The following is a 20130-nucleotide window of genomic DNA, read 5'->3' on the forward strand; positions in this document are numbered from 1 at the left end:
AAAAAACTTGTGTAGAACAAACAGGAAAAAAGAACTAAAAAAAATGATAAGGTTGGAGCCATAACTGATCCTTATATTTAAAAAGTGGTTTAAAAAAGCACTTGCAGAGAAAATGAGAAAGTATATGGTTAAAAAGAGAAAAAGTAGGATAGCTATGGTCTTTTTCTACTTTTTTTTTAACCCTCATTCTTTGGAAAGAAATTAAGAATAGAGGGTTAAAGGCCGTGTCTGTGTATAGTGAGGAGAGATACACATTAAGCTGCACACAAGGCACTGAAATCTGAGAGATGAGAGTTCCTATCCTTAGGCAGAAAAGAAAAGTTCACATGCTATGGCAATGTTATAAATACAATACTACTGGAAGAAAAGGCAGTGCAACGAAGTGGGTCTGGGGCCTACAGAAAGAAGCGGGTCTAGAAGCAGAAACTTGAAGGACAAGTAGGAAAGCAGAAAAAGGTCATCCCCCATATGAAAAGGGGAAAAAAGGTCACTCAGGCAATGAGACAGCGTATGGCAGGACTCAGAGATACGAAAGGCCTTGTAGAACACTGGATCCTTGAAGTTCTTGGTCACTGGTATACATCCAGAACTTAGGACAGTGCCTGCCACTTAATAGTTCCAATTTTAAAATTAAATATAAAAGGAGGTGTGTGGACTTTTGATGATTATTCCTATTTAGTTCTATGTAGAACTCCTTCTAATGTTTTGACAACTTCTTTACCAAGAATACCACAGCCACCTTATCCCGCATATCAACCCCTACATCTAGGAATCCCCAAGCTGTCTGTCATCAATTGTTTCAAAACAGTACTATCAGGTGGCATCCCCTATCTGTCTTCACCCCATGATAACCTGGAGAGCAGCTTGAATAAACCTCCCTATTGAAATGAGAAAAAGTACCAGTCCCCTTGAAGGCACTGCAAAAGGAAATCTGATCCTGGAGGTGCAGCTACTTCAACTTACCAAAACAAGTCTAATTACTGAATATGCCACAAGCTTTCAAACATTCAGACTACTTTGTTTCTTCTCCCCCAAAATCTGTTCATTAGCTTGCCCTAAGTATATGAGCTGAATATGTTCCACCAAGTCTTATGGCACAGCTTTGAAAATGGGCCTGCTAATGATTTAATTAAAGAGCCAGTTAGTAAATCACATTCTAAATTTTAAAGAAAACTTGGAGCTGGTGGCCACCACAGAGAAGTTTATGAAGTAGCCCCTAGATACATAGCACTACATTCTACTCCAGAGGCTCCTGTCGCCAGGTCTAGAATAAAGCTGTCCTGATAAACTAATTCAGGAAAGGACTCACAGGGTAGCTTTTTAGGTGGAAGTGAACTCTAGTCTGATCCTTTTATGAGTTAGGATCAAAGTCAAGTTAAACATGAACCTCCACTGGGTCTGTCCCCTTAGACAACCTATTCTATAATCACAGGAACCCTTACATCCCCAGGTCAAGGCAGCCCATAACATTTCTGTGGTATCTGTCCACTGGCTAAGATTTATTAGCTTAGCTACAAATAGCAAAGGCTTGCTTTAATCCACTGCTCCCTCTCCTGATGTTATTATTTTTGAAGAAAATGTTTTGAAAGTTTGCACTTTGCTACAGGCCTTGAAATATCTTTTCTAATGTCCACTTGGGAAATGTATATACTGTGACCAAATATTTAGGCTACAGGTTTATTAAGTCTGAAAGTTTCTGAAACTAATATGCCAGAGGTCTTTTTGTTCCATTACCCTCCCATGCTAGGATTCTCAGATTTAAACAGAAAAGTAGAGGAATCACAGCAAGGAAGCAAAGTCATCAGTGGGATCAGCTGTATTATCAATAGTCACTTCTTTGTAAAACTAGCTCTAGGCCAGCCATGACTTATATCAAGTTAGGGATATACCAGGTAGTACAAGATTCAGTCCAAACCCAAGTGGGCAATAAATAAACTAATGTTCAAGTTAAGGCGTGGGCACCATAAATACACAACGTATCACCGTGTACTCTCTCAAATACAACAAGCATTGTAGATCACTTGGCAATGTACAATCATCAGGGAGGAGACTTAACCTCTAACAATTCAGCAGCTGGGAAAATGCACAGAGCTAAGAAGTCTGGTTTAGGAAAGATAATTAAGGAGTCTAGGAAGTGTCAGAATTCCAGAAGTGATTGGAGCTCAACTATCCAAAGTACGGAGGGATGTGGTGGCATAATAACAAGGAAATACTGGCTGGCCAAAGATCAAATACTTTGGAGTAAGGAAGGCAACAAACCTGATTCTGGGGGTGGAGGTGAACTATAGCAGACACCTAGGAGATGGGCTTCAACAGTGGCTCTCAAACTAGCTGGCATGAGAAGCATGTGAATGCTTTGGTTAAAAAAGACATCACAGGGCCCGCCACTCCCCAGTTTCTGATTCAACAGGACTGGGGTGAAGCCTAATAATTTACATTTCTAATAAGTTCTACAGAGATACTAATGCTACTGATCCTACTGATTCCGGAGAATCATCTTCAGAACCATTGGGCCAGGGTATTAGATCAAAGTTCTTGGCCTCTGAAGTCTGAGTCCCAGCCAAATGCTCCATGAAAGTGGCATAGGCATTTAAAAGTGGAAGGGCAATATTCAGAACCAAAGAACAAGAAATGAGGCACAGAGAATTCATCAATTATACTGCAGTAGTAATCATAACATAATAGCTGATACTGCATGCCAGGCACTGTGCATGGTACCTTATATGCCTTATTTTTCTTCATCCTCAAGACAACCTGCATTTTTCGTTTGAGAAAGCTGAGACTAGAGATGTTAGGTAATCTGTCCCAAGTGAAAGACCTAATAAGTGCTGAACCAAGACTGGAATTTTTGGTTTACTAGTCCATCACCCAGTACCAATATAAGTAGGCCTCTTCCTCCTCCCATAGATGCTGCTTGTAGAAATGCTTTTTGTTATCAAGATCACACTTTTAACGCCAATTCTAAATTCACTTTTCCATAGTAGGATGTTAACTGAAGTTGACTCCTGAGTTCACTGGCACTCCTATGATTAAGTTTAAATATCGATAAGGAGACAGGTTAACTGATTTTCTGAAGACCAAGTGTGCTCGTTTATCTATCTGCTATTTCCTGTCTGTGGACACCTACAAGTGCAAAGAGAACAATTACCGCACTTTCAATCCCCTAATTCTTGCATCTGGAATAGCCTTTCCCCATTTTTTAATTTATGCATTTATCTCAAATAATTGTGAGGATTAACTGAAAATAGGTTAAGCGGTTATTGCAGTTGGACTCAGTGAAATTATTATATTATATATTACACTTACATGCAGGTGTATTATAGGATCGGAGGTCGAAAGAAAGGTGGTGGAGGTTGGAGACCTAAGTTTGAAAATTACCACCTTACTGGAGGTAGTTCAAGTTATGGAATGATAAAGGGTGACCGAGGAAGAGCACACATAATGAGGAACGGATAGTTCCCAGGACTAAACACTAGAGAGTATCAGTATTTACATGACAAACGAATGAAAAAGAGACGATTAATGACATTTTAAAGAAGCTGTCACAGGATATTACGCTGGAAACAGGAATCAGAGTAGGAAGTTTCACTATTTTTAAACTTACTACTGTTCATTAATCCCACACCCGTGGACTGGGGCACTAAGAAAGGGGCCTTGAGAAGCCCAAACGACTCTATAGGCTCTAAAGGATCCGAGTCCAAAACACACTGCACACGAAAGAGCAGTACCAGCGCTAGTGCTGGATTCCACAATAAAGACACTGCGGCTAGACAATCCTAGGAACCTCACGAGGAAGCTAAGTCCGTCCGCGCAGGCGGGAAGGGAGTACTCTGCCCCCTCCCAACCCGACCCGCTGGGCCTCCTCGGCCAGACCGACACTCCCAGCCCAACCTCGCGGGCCAGCGCGCGGCGGGAGGAGACCCAAGAGCAGCCCGGCGCCACCAACGGTGGTATCAACGAGCCCACACCCACTCCAAGGTCCCCTTCACCTCGCACCCAATCCGGCAACCCGCCACCCCCAACTCTGGTTCACTGCCTGGAGAGAGTCTACGGAGTTCGGTAATTACCTGGAGCTCCACCGCGCCGCCATTACACCGGATGCACGTCACTTCCTCTTCCCGGGCCCAGCAGTAGAAGGAACGCGGAACGTGAAATACATAAAAAGCCACGCTAAATTGACTTCGAAATGTTATTCTATTAATTTATTTTAAATGCCATCTTGTAATACCAGATTCAGAGCAGTCGATCCGGCCACACTTTTCCCTTCCCAAGGTGGCGACAAAAAATACAAACTACAAAGTCCAGAACCCACCGCAAAGGAGGGCGGAAGTGACGCGCGCAATTGTAGGCTTGGAAAGCCGCAATGTACGACGGGAACGGTAGTTCCTCTGGAGAAGCGCCAGAGAGCGCGTTCAGGACGCCCGCGGGAAACATGGTTGTGAGGAAAATTTAGCAAAATTTACTTTAATCTAAAATTATATTTTTCCGCTTGGCAAAAAAGTAGACGTTAGTGTAGGCACTTTTCCTTGAAAATCTTGAGGAGCGCAGACACCTTTTTCAGACTTTTTACGATAGTTAGACCAAGAACGAATATAAGGAAAAAATGTTACCACATGTTAAGTGACTACTAAGTTTCAAGATTTCAAGCCTAAGTGAATATTGGACCACAAACAGAGTGAAGTGAGGAGAAACTAATTCTGTAGAGAAGATGTTGCCTCTGTTTTAGTTAAGTTACCAACTGACGAGAGAGACATCGCGAGGAGAGATTGCCTGACTGACTTGGAAATAGCGGTCTGTACAGAGCTCAGAGGTAATCAAGGTATTTTCTTAAACGTTACTTTTCGGTAGTAACAAAACCTAAAAGTTAAGCTACTTGTTACTATTTTGGGAACTGTCTTTTCCTAAAAACAGCTGTATCTTTATGTTCCTCAGCTATGTATAGGTGAGGCCTGGTTTCTCTACACGCTTACCTTTACAATTTTAGAGTGCTAATACTACCAACCTTTTCCTAGAGACACGAGAGTATAATGATTACAGATAAAGACAGTGGAGTGGAACAACTTATGTTTAAAACATGAATCTATTGATATATACTCATGGACAATTACCCTTGGGCAGGTTACTTTACACTGTGTGCCCATTTCCGGATCTGTTAGGTAAAAATAATAGTGCACACCCCATAGGATATTTTTAAGAAGTTATTAGTTGATACACTTGATGCATTTGAGATAATTCCTACTATATAATAGTATTACCTGTCCCTTTTTCATATTTAAGATAATTGGCCATAGTTTAAAGTTCGTTTTGGTACCTTAAAATATTTAAGGGGATAGATTTCAGTCGCACTAATACAGGGCACAGGAAATGAATCTGGTAAGCGTTTGTATCTGTATCTGAAAAAACCATAGTACCACCTCTACAATTATCAATAGAAATAGGAAAGTTAGAGTTGGACCTAGGAGAATTGGATGGAACTGGGAAAGACTAGGTTTGTCATCTGGATCCTAAAGGAAGCAAACGGGGATAGAATTAAGAATGTAAAAAAGGTGAAAAGAAAGCGAGGAAACTAGCTGGGGCAGGAGTAGCTCCAGAGCTAGAGTGCCTCCCTGGGATAAACTGGCTAGGCCCTTGTAACATAGTCTGTCTCAGTCATTGGCCAGAGCCTCCCTGAGAAGAATGTGGCCTTGACTCAAAACCCGAGGTGGGCTTGGAAGTGGTCACAGCTAAAGTCTGTCACCTAACCACATTCTTCGTAACTAGGTAAAAAGCCTTTTATTGAAGAGGTGTCTGAGCAGCACATCTCTGGTTTGTCACAGTTCACCTTTTGCACCATGTAGATTCATTCTCCATACACATTTAGGGAACCGTTTCCTTCCTGAAGAGAAACTTCAGACAGAAGTTAGTGGGACGAACTGTAGTCCCAATCTTTGCAGTTGGTCCTGAGCCACAACTGAACTCATTGCCTTTTTCCTCCACTATCCATTCTAAATTTTCCTCACTCTCAGCTACCATGTGTGCTGGTCTCAGTAATTAAACTAGTGGTGTAAAAACTCTAATTCTTGAGAAATTTAAGCCCCTGTTAAGTCCCCTTCTCAGGCAGGTGTTGCTGCACTTGTCTATTTACAGTCACTATCAGGCAAGGTAGAGGTGCCCAAGTGCTCATATGAGTACCACACGTATTCTTACTTGCCCCCATTGAGTAACATCAAGCTTACCTCCTCCTGATGATCAGAGTTAGCTTCTCCGCCAAGGTGTTGACTCCTTCTTGCCAGCTTGTCCCTGAACTCAAGAAGTTCACAGTTCCCAGGCAGCAGGTGAAGCTTAATTCAGAAGGACCCTTGCTGTGTCCTCTAGCAAGAATACACCACCTTTGGAGACTAGGAACTCTTAACTGACAAAGTTCAGAGTTGCAGGAATGGGGTAAGTACTGTGTCTCTTAGTGGGTCATTGGGAATGATAGTAAATGGGGCTATAGCTGTTTTAATCCATTGTTTTCTGGCTCCATGTATTGTTTCTATCCAGGACCCTGAGCCACATCAGGGTCTACTGCATCCTGGGGAACAGCACCTCATTCTTGCAGGGTATTGTCTCTAAGCAAGTGCTTGAACTTATCCTCAGCAGGCCATTGCAGTGCTATATGAGGCCACCAGCTTCTAAGACATGAAACATGTGATACAACCAGTGGAATCCATGGTCACAGACACCTCCCTGCACCACCTTTGCTGTAAATTATTTCCCTAGTTGTATGCTTTATTGTATTGTATTCCAGGCATGCCTGTGGATCAGGCGTTGTGTAAGTCCCCAGATAGTTGTGCTAGGTAAAGATTGCTGGGTATGGAAGGCAACTGCTTACCCAAAATAAATAATCTAGTCCCCATGTTGCCCCTTCCAGGATAGAAAGATCCCAGTGTAGTCAACTTGCCACCAAGTGGTTACTTGATCTCCTAGAGGAGTGATGACGTATTAGGAGCTCAACATCAGTCTCTCTTGCTGGCAGATTGAATTTTCAGATGAGGCAGGAAACAGGTCACCTGTGGTAAGTGGAATCCATGCTTCTGGACCCATTCATAGACTCCATTCTCGTCACCGTGGCCATTTTATTCATGTGCCCATTATGCCAGCACTGGGGTGGCCACTGACAAGGACAGGCTAACATCAACTAACTGAGTAATTTTGTCTACTTGGCTGTTTAGTGCTTCTTCCATGATGTATACTTTCTGGTGGACATTGACATGCAATAAAAAGATCACACTTTTTGCCCATACCAGTATTTTTATCCACATACCTCTAGGCCTCCAAGACCTCCTTGTCTGCAGTCTTCTAAATCTCTTTATTTTCAGATATCTGACCAGCTAGTCAGGCTATTTGCCTTTCGCCTACATGTATATCTGTATGTATGTATGTATGTATGTATGTATGTATGTATGTATGTATGTATGTATTTGTCTGTCTGCCTATCTATCTATCTATCTATCTATCTATCTATCTATCTATCGAGAGACCACTTTTCCTTCCATACAAAGTAGATAATGGATGACCAGGTGTACACCTGAAGTTCTGAAGCTCTGCCCATTAGGAAGATTGTCCCTCTCCTCTGTTTTCAAGGCTGTTCCTGACTGAGAGTTTAATGTAGTTGCTGTTCAATTTAAGCTTTTATCCAAGTACTTAGCCAACCTGTCTGTAAACTAAGCCTTTTTTTCTTCTTCAGCTTGTTCAGGACCCCACCTCCTACCCTATATGGCCATCAGTATGAGCTGAGAGAGGGCTGTCAGTGCAATTGCGATGGGTGAGGTCAGGGTTTGCACTATCTGTTGATGCAGATTTCTTGTACCCCCTGGTCTTCTTCATGCCTTTATCCCCAATATAACACTTTCATCTTATGATGAATTGTGACTGGACCCCCAGAATTTATGACATGGTGGATTCAGCAAGACACATTTCACTTGTGCCACTCAGCATCTCACATTCCCCATTTAGCAGTAGCCTGCCAAGAGCTATTTTTCAAAAGTTGTACAACCTTGATCCAGAACCCCAGGAATTTGAACTGTGATTCTTCTACTAAGATTTCCATAAACTCCATACTGCATCTTTTCCTGAAACTGACAACTCTAATGCCATAGGATCTGCCAGATCCTTTAGCCCAAGTATCAAGGCTGCTTGCACTATGGCTCACACCTGCTGTGGAGCCCTTTCTTGTGCCAGGTTGCAAGGCAGCTTTGTATGTCACCTGGTATTATTTGGGCCAGAAATCCAGTCCTAGGCCTGGAGTGCATTGTTCACAGAACCCAAAGCAGCCTCCTAGGCCATGTGCTTTCTCCTTTCTTATAGGGGATGCAAGAGGCAGCAATTTGTCTTTTACTTTAAAGAGGATATTTTATCACTTCCCAGAACACTGGGCCCTTAGAAGCTTTAATGAAGGGACAGGTCCCTGATTCTTCATGGTGTTTATTTCCTAGTCTCTGGAGCACAAACCTCTAGCAGACTAGACACCTCTTGTTAACCTGTTTGAGCAACATGATGTCATTGTTATAATGGATCAATATGATCTTCTACAGAATTTCCAGATAATCCAGATCTCTTTGGACTATATTATGAAAGAGAAGAGTTAACAAAGCCTTGGGGCTAGACTGTCAATGCATGTTGTTGTCCATTTATTTCATGTGGACATGAACTACTTCTAATTGTCTTTCTTGATTGGGGTAGAAAAGAATGCTTTCTCCAAATCAATGGTCACATACCATGTACCTGAGGCCCTATTCTCCTGCTTTAGTAATGATACCAGTCTTGGTATGGCGGCTGCATGTGGGGGCTGCTACTTGTTTGAACTTGGGGTATTCTATAGTCATTCTGCTAATTCATCTGGTTTCTGCAGGTGCCAGAATGTCAAATTAAAGGGAGATGTGATGGGAACTATTATTTCTGTATCCTTTATCCCTATGTCATACCCCTGGCATTGTTATATTGTTTTAGATTTACACTCTTGGCCAGGAGAGGCAGTTTGAAAGACTTCTCTTTGGCTTTCCCATTCTGATAGCTCTCACTCTGCAGGCCAAGGACAATATATGGAAATTACTCCAACTGTGAAGTATGTCAATCCCATCTATATACTTGGGACTGGGTAAATGACCACTAAGTTAATCTGTGAATCCAGTGGACCATTGTGGGCCAGACTCTGGCCATAACTCCATTTACTACCTGGCCTCCATATACCTCCATTCAAATAGCAGAGCCATGCTGTTGCTTCAGATCTTCAGGTATCAGTGTCAACTCTGACTTGTATCTGATAGCCCTCAAAATATGTGAGTACTCCCCTTTATCCATGTACAGTCATTGAAATAAGTCCAAGTGGGTCGTTGGGGAAAGGCTCATGAGAAGTTTTTTTTTTTTTAATTGAAGTACAGTAAGTTATAATATGTCAGTTTCTGGTGTACAGCACAGTGTCCCAGTCATGGATATACATACATATATTCAGGCACGGGGGTATAGCTCAGTAGAGCATTTGACTGCACATATTATTCATTTCATATTCCTTTTTCATTAAAGGTTATTAGAAGATATTGAATGTAGTTCCCTGTGCAATACAGAAGAAACTTGTTTTTTCAGATCTGTTTTTGTATATAGTAGCTAACATTTGCAAATCTCAAACTCCCAAATTTATCCCTTCCTACCCCCTTTCCCTGGTAACCATAATAATGTTTACTATATCTGCGAGTCTATTTCTGTTTTGTAGATGAGTTCATAGTGTCCTTTTTTTTTAAAGATTCCACATAAGAGTGAAATCATATGGTATTCTTCTTTCTCTTTCTGGCTTACTTCACTTAGAATGACGATCTCTAAGTCCAACCATGTTGCTGCAAATGTCATTATTTTATTCTTTTTATGGCTGAGTAGTATTCCATTGTGTATATATACCACAATATTTTTATCCAGTTATCTGTCAATGGACAATTAGGTGGCTTCCATGTCTTGGCTATACAACATATACTAGATATGATGTTGCAGGGTGCTTGCTCTTGAGACCTACTAAGTCTTCAACCAATAGTCTGAAAACTGGTACAGGTCCAGGAATTGGGCAAGAGATTGTGACTTTTTATTGGGGCAAACACCCTCAGCCTCCTGCACATCCATTCTTGTAATCATGTATATATTAAGCAACACTGTCATTGGCTGCCCATATATTTTGCCCCTTGTGACACCATGTTCTGTTAACCATTTTCACAACTCCCTATTGGCTGCTGCTCCTATGTTCTGGTTATTATAATTGTGACCTCCTCGCATCTGAGGGTTAAGTGTTGTTCATCCCCTCTTACTTCAGAGCCACATCATCTGCACTGCTACTAATGAACCAAATTCCATGGCAGGCTCTCCTATAGTCAGCCCTGAGTTGTAAAGAGGAATCAGCACTGGATGTCTTTCTTTGTGATGCTGGTGCCCCTCTTACTAGCACATTCCTCTTGGCCATGGGGAATGATATGTCTTTTGGATCCTCCTGTGCAAAGTAATTTTCTGGTAGGTTTTCTGGCCTCACATAATATACTCACTCCAGCATGTCCACTCTCCTGAGCTCTTTATGTCCTTTCTCCAGGGTCAGCTATGGCAATTCAGGCACTTCATTTCCCTCGGCTTGAGCCATTACTCCTCCAGATGTCTGGGAATTACTCTAGCAGCACGTTTGCTCCACCTACTTGGATTCTTTCCAGAGTGTTTAATTCTATATTCCAAGAGAATGCCCCCAAATCAATAAACTCTCTCTGTCTAGTATATTCCAGTGTTCTCTACCACTGAAAAGTTTTAGCAATTGCTCAACCATATTGTGCCAAGTACTAATGGTGCCCCATATACCACCTAGGATGGGCCCAATTTTTTGCCAGTCAGGAAGCGAGGGATCCAGTTTCAAAATCCCAACTCACTATTTAGTTTTTTGAGTCATTCCTGGTGCCACGGTGTCATTTGGGTCCTCTGAGAAGTGGACATTGAGATGGAGACAGGAGAGTAAAAAGTTTGTTGGGGATTGACACCTGTGAAAGGAAAGGGCAGGAAAAAAGATTGAGCAGGAAGTCAACAGACCACAAGGCAGATCTGATGAAGTCTCTGAAAGCCCAGCAGAGAGGTCCAGCGTGAGGATTAGCATTTAGAAGAGTCTTGCACTGGGTGAAAGTCTAGGCCCTTTGTAGCACATCTTGTTTGGTCATTGGCTGAGGCCACCCACCCCCAAGAAGAGCGTGACCTGAGCTCAAAAGCTGAGGCCAAACCTGAAGGAGTTAATAGCTGGAGGCCACAAGTCCTTTCCTGAAGAGGGATCTGAACATCTGAAGGGTACATTTCTGTGTCTGTCACATAGCTACTAGTACTAGAAATAATTACATGTGTTTGGTATGTTCTGTATTTCTTAATTAGTTCACCACTGTTGTAAGGATCACATGGGAGTAATTGTCAAATCAGAAGAGATCTCAGCCTTTCTTGGGTTTAAGTTCATATGAAAATTTCAGAGATTGTAGATTTTAAGGGAATGACCTGAAAATTTGCCACTGCCCTCACTGCTCATAATAGGTTCTTAGTTCATGGGAAACATCGATGAAACCCTTACGAAACAGCTAGAAATAGAAGGAGAATTTTACTCTCCTTCAATCTGATATTATTGGTACTGTAAGAAACTGATCACAGCAATTTGGTCTCATTATTAAGCAGGTTTCTGCTTCTCTCTGAAGCTTACCTGAGACTCTAGTTTAGGCAAGAGGTTAATGATTGTGTCATTAACAGAAAACAGTCTCAGAGCCCTATGAAAAAGACTGTACTAGGTTCTCTGAACTATGGGTATTTCAAAGAACAGAATCTTGGGGACAAGCTTCCAAGGTAAAATTCCTTAGGAAACTTTTAGACTTTATCAGTGTACCAAGTTAGAATTCCCAGGACTCTTTTCTGTCCAAAAGGGGACATCCTTCATCAAAGCTAACTATTTGACCCAAGATCCAGTGAAATACAAATTAAGTTCAGTGGACTTAATAAACTATTGAAGGAAATTTTAATATGGTCATTTATTCAGAATATTTTTGGTATTACTTTAATGTTCTGTTTTTTGTGGGTATATGAAAGAGCCCTTTCCTTTTCTTCTGAAGCTACTTCAAGTCTTTAATTTGGTTAACTCTGCCTTTGGGATCTGATTTTCACTAACACTTAAGAATTGAGAAACAGATATTTTTACTGAGTCTCCTTACTTTCATAGTCTTTTTTCAATAAGAATAGTTCTTCCTTTTTATGAGACTACAAATGGACAAACCAACTGTGCAACAAAGCCATACTGGAAGTGTCGCATTTGAGAATAATTCTTATTTAATTGTGTATCATTCAAGGTTGACTTTATATGTCAAGACCAGCTCATGAATGACATTAGCTGTTGGCTTTAGCAGTGAAGGCCAGCCAGCTGAGTTAATGACCACTGATCTAAGGATCCTCACTAATCCCTTTTCCTATGAAGCTCAAATGCTGTCTTGGAGAGGGAGTAAAGGAGGGATGGATCTTGAATGCTTAAAGTTTTACCTGGATACCTGAGCATTACTTAGTGTTGTTTTTGTTTTTGTTTTTGTTTTTGTTTGTTTTTGTTTTTGTTTTTGTTTTTGTTTTAGTGGTTGGGCAGTACTAACCTGCAAGGGGTGTTTGGAAATGTGTAAGGATGGTGAAGTTTGTCACCATGCCTGGAAAGGCTGCTCCTGGTATTTTGGAGAAAGAGGAGGTAGGGATGAGAAGGGGCAGGGGTGCTAAATGTCTGCAGAGCTCTGGAAAGAACTATCTTCCCATCATACCCCTTGAATTATCGTGAGAAACACAGAGAGTGCTGAAATCATATTCTCCATTTGGGTTTAGAAGAGTGGCTTAACAGTTTCTGTTTTGTTTAATTTTTCTCCACACAACCCAATGAGTAGAGTTCTTGAGGAAGGTAAGAGTAGTTTAAATCAAATTAAGAATTACTTTTCCTTCTCATATCCCAGTTGTAATATGATTGGTCCTGTTACAGCTATACTTAAAAGGAGAGTTAACCAAATGCAACGTCATTATAGCTGTATTTTTAAAAACTGGGAGTACCGACTCCTGGAAGGAACAAGAGATATTCTTTACTTGATTTTCTTTAAGATATGTTTTTGTCTAGGGCACCTAAATCTCAGATGATTATATTTATCACACTCAGAAGCCAAAGCTTTGACCCGCTATTGTGTGACTCAATTCATATCATATTTTGTCCATTTTAACAAGCCTCCAGTGCTTATGTAACCCACATGTAATAACTTAAAAGGTCTGTTGGAACTATTTCTGACAGTTTCTACGAAAACACTTTAATTGGGATGGCCAACAGCTTTTAACTGCCACAGGGGATGTTTTGCTACAGGAGGTGGGTGGGAAAAGAAACAAAAACCCACTAAAGAAGAGGGTTCTTTTACCCACCCCCACCCCAACCTGTGTTTTTCTTTCTGATGATGTTTCCAGAAAGCTGGACTTTCAGACAAATGTTAATGTTTCCAAAAGGCAGACAGTGCCTTTTTCTGTAAGTGAAAGCAGAGGCAGGAGAAAATGCTTTCCAGGGGGAAGTGGAGATGAAGAGGAAAGTTGGGTCTAAGAGTAAGGAAGAGTAAAAGAGAAGACTAAAAGCAGTGAAAAAAAAAGAGAAGGAGAGAAAGAGAGAAATAAATGAAATGGTAACAAGAGTGATATTTCAGAGTCATAATCCAACAGGAGTGAGCAGTAATGATCTTGTATTGCAAGCAAGTGGACAAGGACTCTACCTTTGGTACAAGAGAAGAATTTGATGATGATGTGTGCTGCATGCTCGAATCTCAGCACTGCCTGGGCCATTGGGAAGCAGGAGGGAGCACACTGAGTCTGTCTGCAAATTCTGCCTCTGAGAGGGAAGCTGAGATAACCAATCTCGGGTACTAGGGAGCAGTAGAGCATGCTAGTTAAAACATGACGCCCAGAGCCAGATTGATAGTCTAAGTCTAAATTTAATAGCTGAATTAGCTATTTATTGTTACATAACAAATTACACTAAAGCTGAGTATTTGAAACTACATTTATTATCTCACATTTTCTGGGAGTCAGGAATCAGGTGCAGCTCAGCCGAGTTCTCAGGCTCAAGGTCCCTCACAGGGCTGCAGTCAAGGTGCTGACCAGGGCTGCAGTCATCTCGAGGCCTGACTGGTAGAGGATCTGCTTCCACGCTTGCTCACATGGCTGTTAGTGGCCTCAGGTCCTTGCTGCCCAATGGCCGGAGACATCATTTCCTTGCCACTGATGTGGACCTCTCCCTAGGGCAGCTCACAATATGGCAGCTGGCTTCCATCAGAGCAAACAAGTGGGCACACCAATCTCAAAAGTGACATCTCATCATTTTTGTCTGTTCTTTTCGTTAGAATCAAGTCACTAGGATCATTCCACACTGAGTGGAAGGGAATGACCTCAGGGTGTGAATGCTAGGAGGTCATCTCAGAGGCTTAGGTAACCCAATCTACCAAGCTTCAGTTTCCTTCATGCTATAATAAGGATGAATAATAGCACTTACAACATTAAACTATACAATAAAGAACATTTTTGGGTATGTGTATGTTGTTTGAGGATGAACTAATATAATGTATGTAAAATGCTGAATGTGGGAGAAAACTCTAATCCGAAAAGATACATGCACCCCAGTGTTCACAGCAGCATTATTTACAATAGCCAAGACATAGAAGCAGCTTAAATGTCCATTGAAAGATGAATGGATAAAGAAATTGTGGTGTATATATATATTTTTTTTTTCAGCTATAAAAAAGAATGAAAAAATGCCATTTGCAGCAACATTGATGGACCTAGAGATTATCATACAAAGTGAAGTAACTAAGTAACTCAGAAAGAGAAAGGCAAACACTATATGGTATTACTTATATGTGGAATTTTAAATATGATACAATGAACTTATTGACAAAACAGAAATAGACTCAGACATAGAAAACAAAATTATGGTTACTAAAGGGGGTGAGAGAGGGATAAAGTAGGAGTTTGGGATTAACAGATACAAAGTACTATATATAAAACAGATAAAAAACAAGGTCCTACTGCATAGCACAGGGAACTATATTCAATATCCTATAATAAATAATGGAAAGAATATAAATATATATATATATGTATGTATATAACTGAATCACTTTACTGTATACCAGAAACTAGCATAACATTATAAATCAACTTCAATTCAATTAGAAAAAATTAAAATGCTGAATGTGGTACCTTACACATTTACTTTTGAAATAATGAACGTTTTTTCCTCCTAGGGATTTCCTTTACTTTTCTTCCATGCAAGTAGCTGGTTTACTTTGCTCATTCCTCAGGAGGGAGGTATGGTTGAACAGGAAGCTGAAGTCCTGCTGGTCTTCCCAGTTTGATTTCCAAAAGCCTAGATCCTATGGAAACAGAAACCAAATAAATGGGAAAAATACTGGGGGAAAAGTAGGTCCTAGGAAGGAAGAGTGGGGTGCATGCTGAGCTTTCTCCTTCTTAAATTAGGCTTCACATATTAGAAAGGTCTTTGTTTTCTAATTCTTTTTTTAACTTGTTTTTATTGAGTTATAGTCATTTTACAATGTTGTGTCAAATTCCAGTGTAGAGCACAATTTTTCAATTATACATGAACATACATACATTCGTTGTCAAATTTTTTTTTTCTCTGTGAGCTGCCACAAGATCTTGTATATATTTCCCTGTGCTATACAGTATAATCTTGCTTATCTATTCTACATATGCCTGTCACTATCAACAAATTTTGAAATCCTTTTGAGTAAAGAATTTGGTGAAAATGATGGACATTTGCATAAGCAATTCAGTGAAGGAAAATGGCCAGACTATATTATGAAGAGGGAAGGTGTCTACAATCTTACTGAATCCTTCAGCATGAGTTCTGTAATCCTTGGATTAGGTAGAAGGAAAGTAGCCTGAAAAAGCAATAATGGGGATTTCATTGCCTGGAGTTTAGGTTTAGATTGAGTTAGTACTTAATACTACTTGGTAGTATTTTTAAAGTTGCATATCTGTACACAGCAAGTCACTTAACACTATCTTTGAATACTATAAATATTCTATACACTATTTTTGAATACCATAAATATTCTATCATACAGCCAAAGCTGTGCTAAGAAAAATGCTGACTGTTTGGATGGCTTAAAAGTCACTGTTCAATATATTGAGATATTTAGGGATAAAAAGAAATAAAGGACATTTCTCATAGTTGTGTATTTGATCAATAAATAGAAATTATTACCAAGCACAGGTCACAGTAAGAGATACTGAGAGAAATATGAAGTTTAGGAAAATGTGCTCTACTTCAAATTTTCTATCTAGTTGAGAGCTACTGTCAAGCTGATTTTTTAAAATCTAATTGAGAGCCTCTGCGAAAGGGTTGATTTGACCTATGGTGTCTTTTTATCAGGTTTCACTCCTGATTTTTGAAAATCCCCAGGGAACAAGTCCTTGTTCCACAAACCTGTCACAAGAGACAGGATATCACAGTGGTTAAGGTGGCCAGCCCTGAAGCAAAGATGACTGACAGAATTTATACCTTGGCTCTGCCACTTGGTAGCTGTTTGATCTCGTTCAATTTACTTAAGCATCTCTGTACCTCAGTTTTCCTACCTATAAAGCAGTAAAAGTAATATTACTCATGTCATATGGTTATTGTGAGAACAAAATGAGATAGTCTGCAAAAATACTTAGAACGTATTAGTCCAAGTATGTCTGGCTCAGTAAACATGAGCATATTCTTATTAGCTGGTTGTTACTTTTCTCCATGAAATGACTGCTTTAGGCTTTTCTGCTCACCAGCGATTGCCATCTTATAAGCACTTCATCTAGTTGCTATTTTCTTCCCATCCTAGTTATGCCCCAAAGACAGACATAGTTCCTAACCTTTAATTGCCCAAGGCACAGCTGTGGTGTTTTATAGAACTTTACTGAATCATGCATGAGATGATAATACAATGCAGACAAGGAAAACCTTGGACAAAGCATTAGGTGCCATTTCTCTTGGAGTCCATTAGCCATGCCCTTCCAGAGGGGCTCCTTGGCAGGCTGACTCTGTCCTTTACTCTGCCTTGCTATGATGGTCCAGGGCTTGACTCATTTTCCCCAGAAAGCTGTCCACTCACTCCTGCCCTTCTTTTTGGGGCCCAGGGCCCCCACTCACTCTGGCTCTAGCTTTTTCAAGAGAGAGTAAAAACCAGTCAACATCATCATAATCTCTGCAGAAATAACACATGCCCACAAAGAAAACAGAGCAGATTCCATTCTCATTGTCTGAAGTATCTCCATTCCCACTTTCTTCTTTACTTTGTACAACCTAAAGGCCCATAAAAATGTATTCTCTCAAAGAGCTATCTTTTCCCAAATATAAATTTTCTGCTATCACTAGAACAATAGGGACACATTTCAGTCTGATTTTATCTACACCAAACTCCATCCAGAAAAAAACCTCTTTATAATTTCTCTCACAGTTATCTCACAATGAATGTTTTCAGGACACAGGGGAGTGGGGAAGATATTGAATCAGAACGACCAGGTTGTTAGTATGGACAATTGCAGCTCATTTCTGCTGGAGATCCTTTAATAAACTATATACAGTGTTTTCCAACAGAAATGTAATGCAAGCCACATATGCAATTAAAAATTTTTAATAAGTAAAGCTAAAAAAATCAGGTAAAAGTAATTTTGACGTTATATTTTAGTTAACATATCCAAAATAATTATAATTTCAACATATAATCAAGAAAAATATGAATGAGATAATTTACCTTTTTTTTTATACTATGCCTTTGAGGTTCCATGTGTATTTTACACTTAAAGTGCATGTCTGTTTGGACCAGCTACCTTTCACGTGCTCAGTAGCTATGTTTGGTACTAGCCATATTGGACAGCGTGAAGAACATACCTCGACATTGCCCCTAACAGGACAGTGGGGTCCTTCATTGGCTGAGAGCTGCTCCTGGGGGAGTTAACTTCTGGCCAGCTTGGCATTTCAGCCAACATTGCTCTTGAAGCCAGAGAAAGTTTTCAGGCAAAGAGATGTGAGCCTTTATGCTAAAGAACCATTAGGGGAGCTATCCACCAACCACAGGTGACCTCTGCAGAGGCCAGGGGACGTGGTTAAGGTAACAACAGTGTTCACTACAACTACCTAAAACAATACCTGGCAGCGTTCCATCCTAGTGCTAGCCAAAAATGGCCAACTAGTTACAAAATTGGGATACTGTATTAGGAAAATTACCAAACAAATGTTTTTTTCTCCTCAGCAAAAGAGATTGTTCTCTGGTGAATGTGAAATGATAATGTCCTGAGGTTTTTTTTTTTTCCCCCTTTACTTTCTATTTCCTCCATTTCAAGCCTGCAGATAGATAGAGCCCACCCTTGCCTCAGAAAAGGTTAGTGATAGGTCTAAATATAGAAGACTTTGATGGCTTTTTTTAAAATTGAAGTATAGTTGATTTACAATGTTGTGTTGGTTTCTGGTGTACAGCACAGTGATTTAGTTATACACATATATATTCCTTTTCATATTATTTTTCATTATAGGTTATTACAAGCTATTGAATATAGTTCCTTGTGCTATACAGTAGGACCTTTGTTTCTGAAAGCAGGCACCTCTGGAGGGGAGTATTCTATAGCAGAGTGGAAGAGAAGTTCACACAGTGAGAGGAAGGAATAGAGGTGCGTAAGTCTGCAAGTAGCGAGAACTTGGGCCCCATTCAGTGGCAGTACCTTAGCATGGGGGGAGCAGTGAAATGGCAAGATTGCAAGAATGCCTGCTTGCACACCTAAGGTGGTAGGACTCCAGGCAAAGTGTAGTGGAGATTTCATTGACTTTAAGCCTGGCACAGAAATGTCAGTCATCATAAGTACCAATGGGCATCTCAGCAGTGATCAGTGTGGACCAAAGATTAGATGGAGACTCCCCAGAAATATGCTCTGGGTGAGACTCTTGCACATTTGCAGGGCTCTGGGTCCTAGTAAATTTGCATTATATGTATATGTATTTTTTCTGGATTGGTTCCTTTAAAGTGTCAACATTATCTCTAAAAAGCTTTCAAGAGGTTTTCTGGAAGTATGGGTGGGATTTTTTTTAAATCCCAGATTTCATGAAATGAGCACAAAATTTTCTTTTTCACACTCTAGGGCTGTACCTATGTATCTGTTTTTCTGGCTTCCTTAAAAAAAAAAAAAGGAGCATTTATATTTTAAATAGTTGATATTCTTCGTACATCCTATATTTATAAGATATCAAATCATATACTCCAAAAATAAGAACTAAGTCTTGAGGCTATAGCCAAAAAACGACATATGCATTTTAAATACATTGAGTGACTATTTTAATAGAAACATCATCATTATTGCTGCTACTTATCGATTCTGAAATTTTATTTTATTTTACTTTAATTTTAAGTAAATATACTTTCAGGCCTACTGAAAAGTTGTAAGAATAGCACAATGAATTCTTATACCCTGAAGCAAAATTTCTCAAATGTAACATTTTACCACATCTACTTTATTATTCTTTTTCTCTCTCTTTCTCGCTCTCTACCTCTGTCTCTCTTTCTCCCTCTTCCATTCCTCATACACACACACATGTACTCTCATATATGTATATATGAGATTGTAAGGAAGCTGTAAAAATGTCTCTTTACACTTAAACACTTTGGCATTTATTTTCTAAAAGCAAAGGCATTCTCTTACATAATCACAGCACAGTTAAATTCAGGAAATTAACATTGACAGAATACTATGACCTAATCAACAGACCTTATGCAAGTTATTCCCGTTTGCCAGTCCTCAGTGGCAAAAGGAAATCCTAGATCACACATTACTTTCAGGTGTCATGTCTCTTTCATTTCCTTTAATCGGAAACAGTTCCTCAGTTTTTGCTTTTCAGAATTAATCTCTAACTCCAAAATTTATTCGTTTATTTATTTTTCATTTTAATATTATGCCACTTTTAATTTTAAAATGCATGTGGAAGTAGTTACTTAACTATATTTCCATTTCCTAACAACTATTGTGGAGAATTATTATAAAGTAATTTATATAACAGTAGAACTTGCCAAGTAAATACACTTTTTG

The 20130-nt window shown here is 39.9% G+C and overlaps 1 protein-coding gene and 1 long non-coding RNA gene across 2 annotated transcripts in view; one reads left to right on the forward strand and one right to left on the reverse strand.

Moving 5' to 3' along the window:
• Positions 1–4236, reverse strand: part of CWC22 (CWC22 spliceosome associated protein homolog) — a 55217-nt gene extending 50981 nt beyond the window's left edge. The window contains exon 1 of the mRNA XM_006183037.2: positions 4068–4236. The gene's annotated coding sequence lies outside the window, so the exon portion shown is untranslated. The remainder of the gene's footprint in view (positions 1–4067) is intronic.
• Positions 4237–4405: 169 nt separating this feature from the next.
• LOC116663690 overlaps positions 4406–20130 on the forward strand; it is a 548421-nt gene continuing 532696 nt past the window's right edge. The window contains exon 1 of the long non-coding RNA XR_004319970.1: positions 4406–4810. This is a non-coding gene — a long non-coding RNA (uncharacterized LOC116663690). The remainder of the gene's footprint in view (positions 4811–20130) is intronic.

Source organism: Camelus ferus, chromosome 5 (assembly GCF_009834535.1).
Source record: "Camelus ferus isolate YT-003-E chromosome 5, BCGSAC_Cfer_1.0, whole genome shotgun sequence".
Lineage (NCBI taxonomy): Eukaryota > Metazoa > Chordata > Mammalia > Artiodactyla > Camelidae > Camelus > Camelus ferus.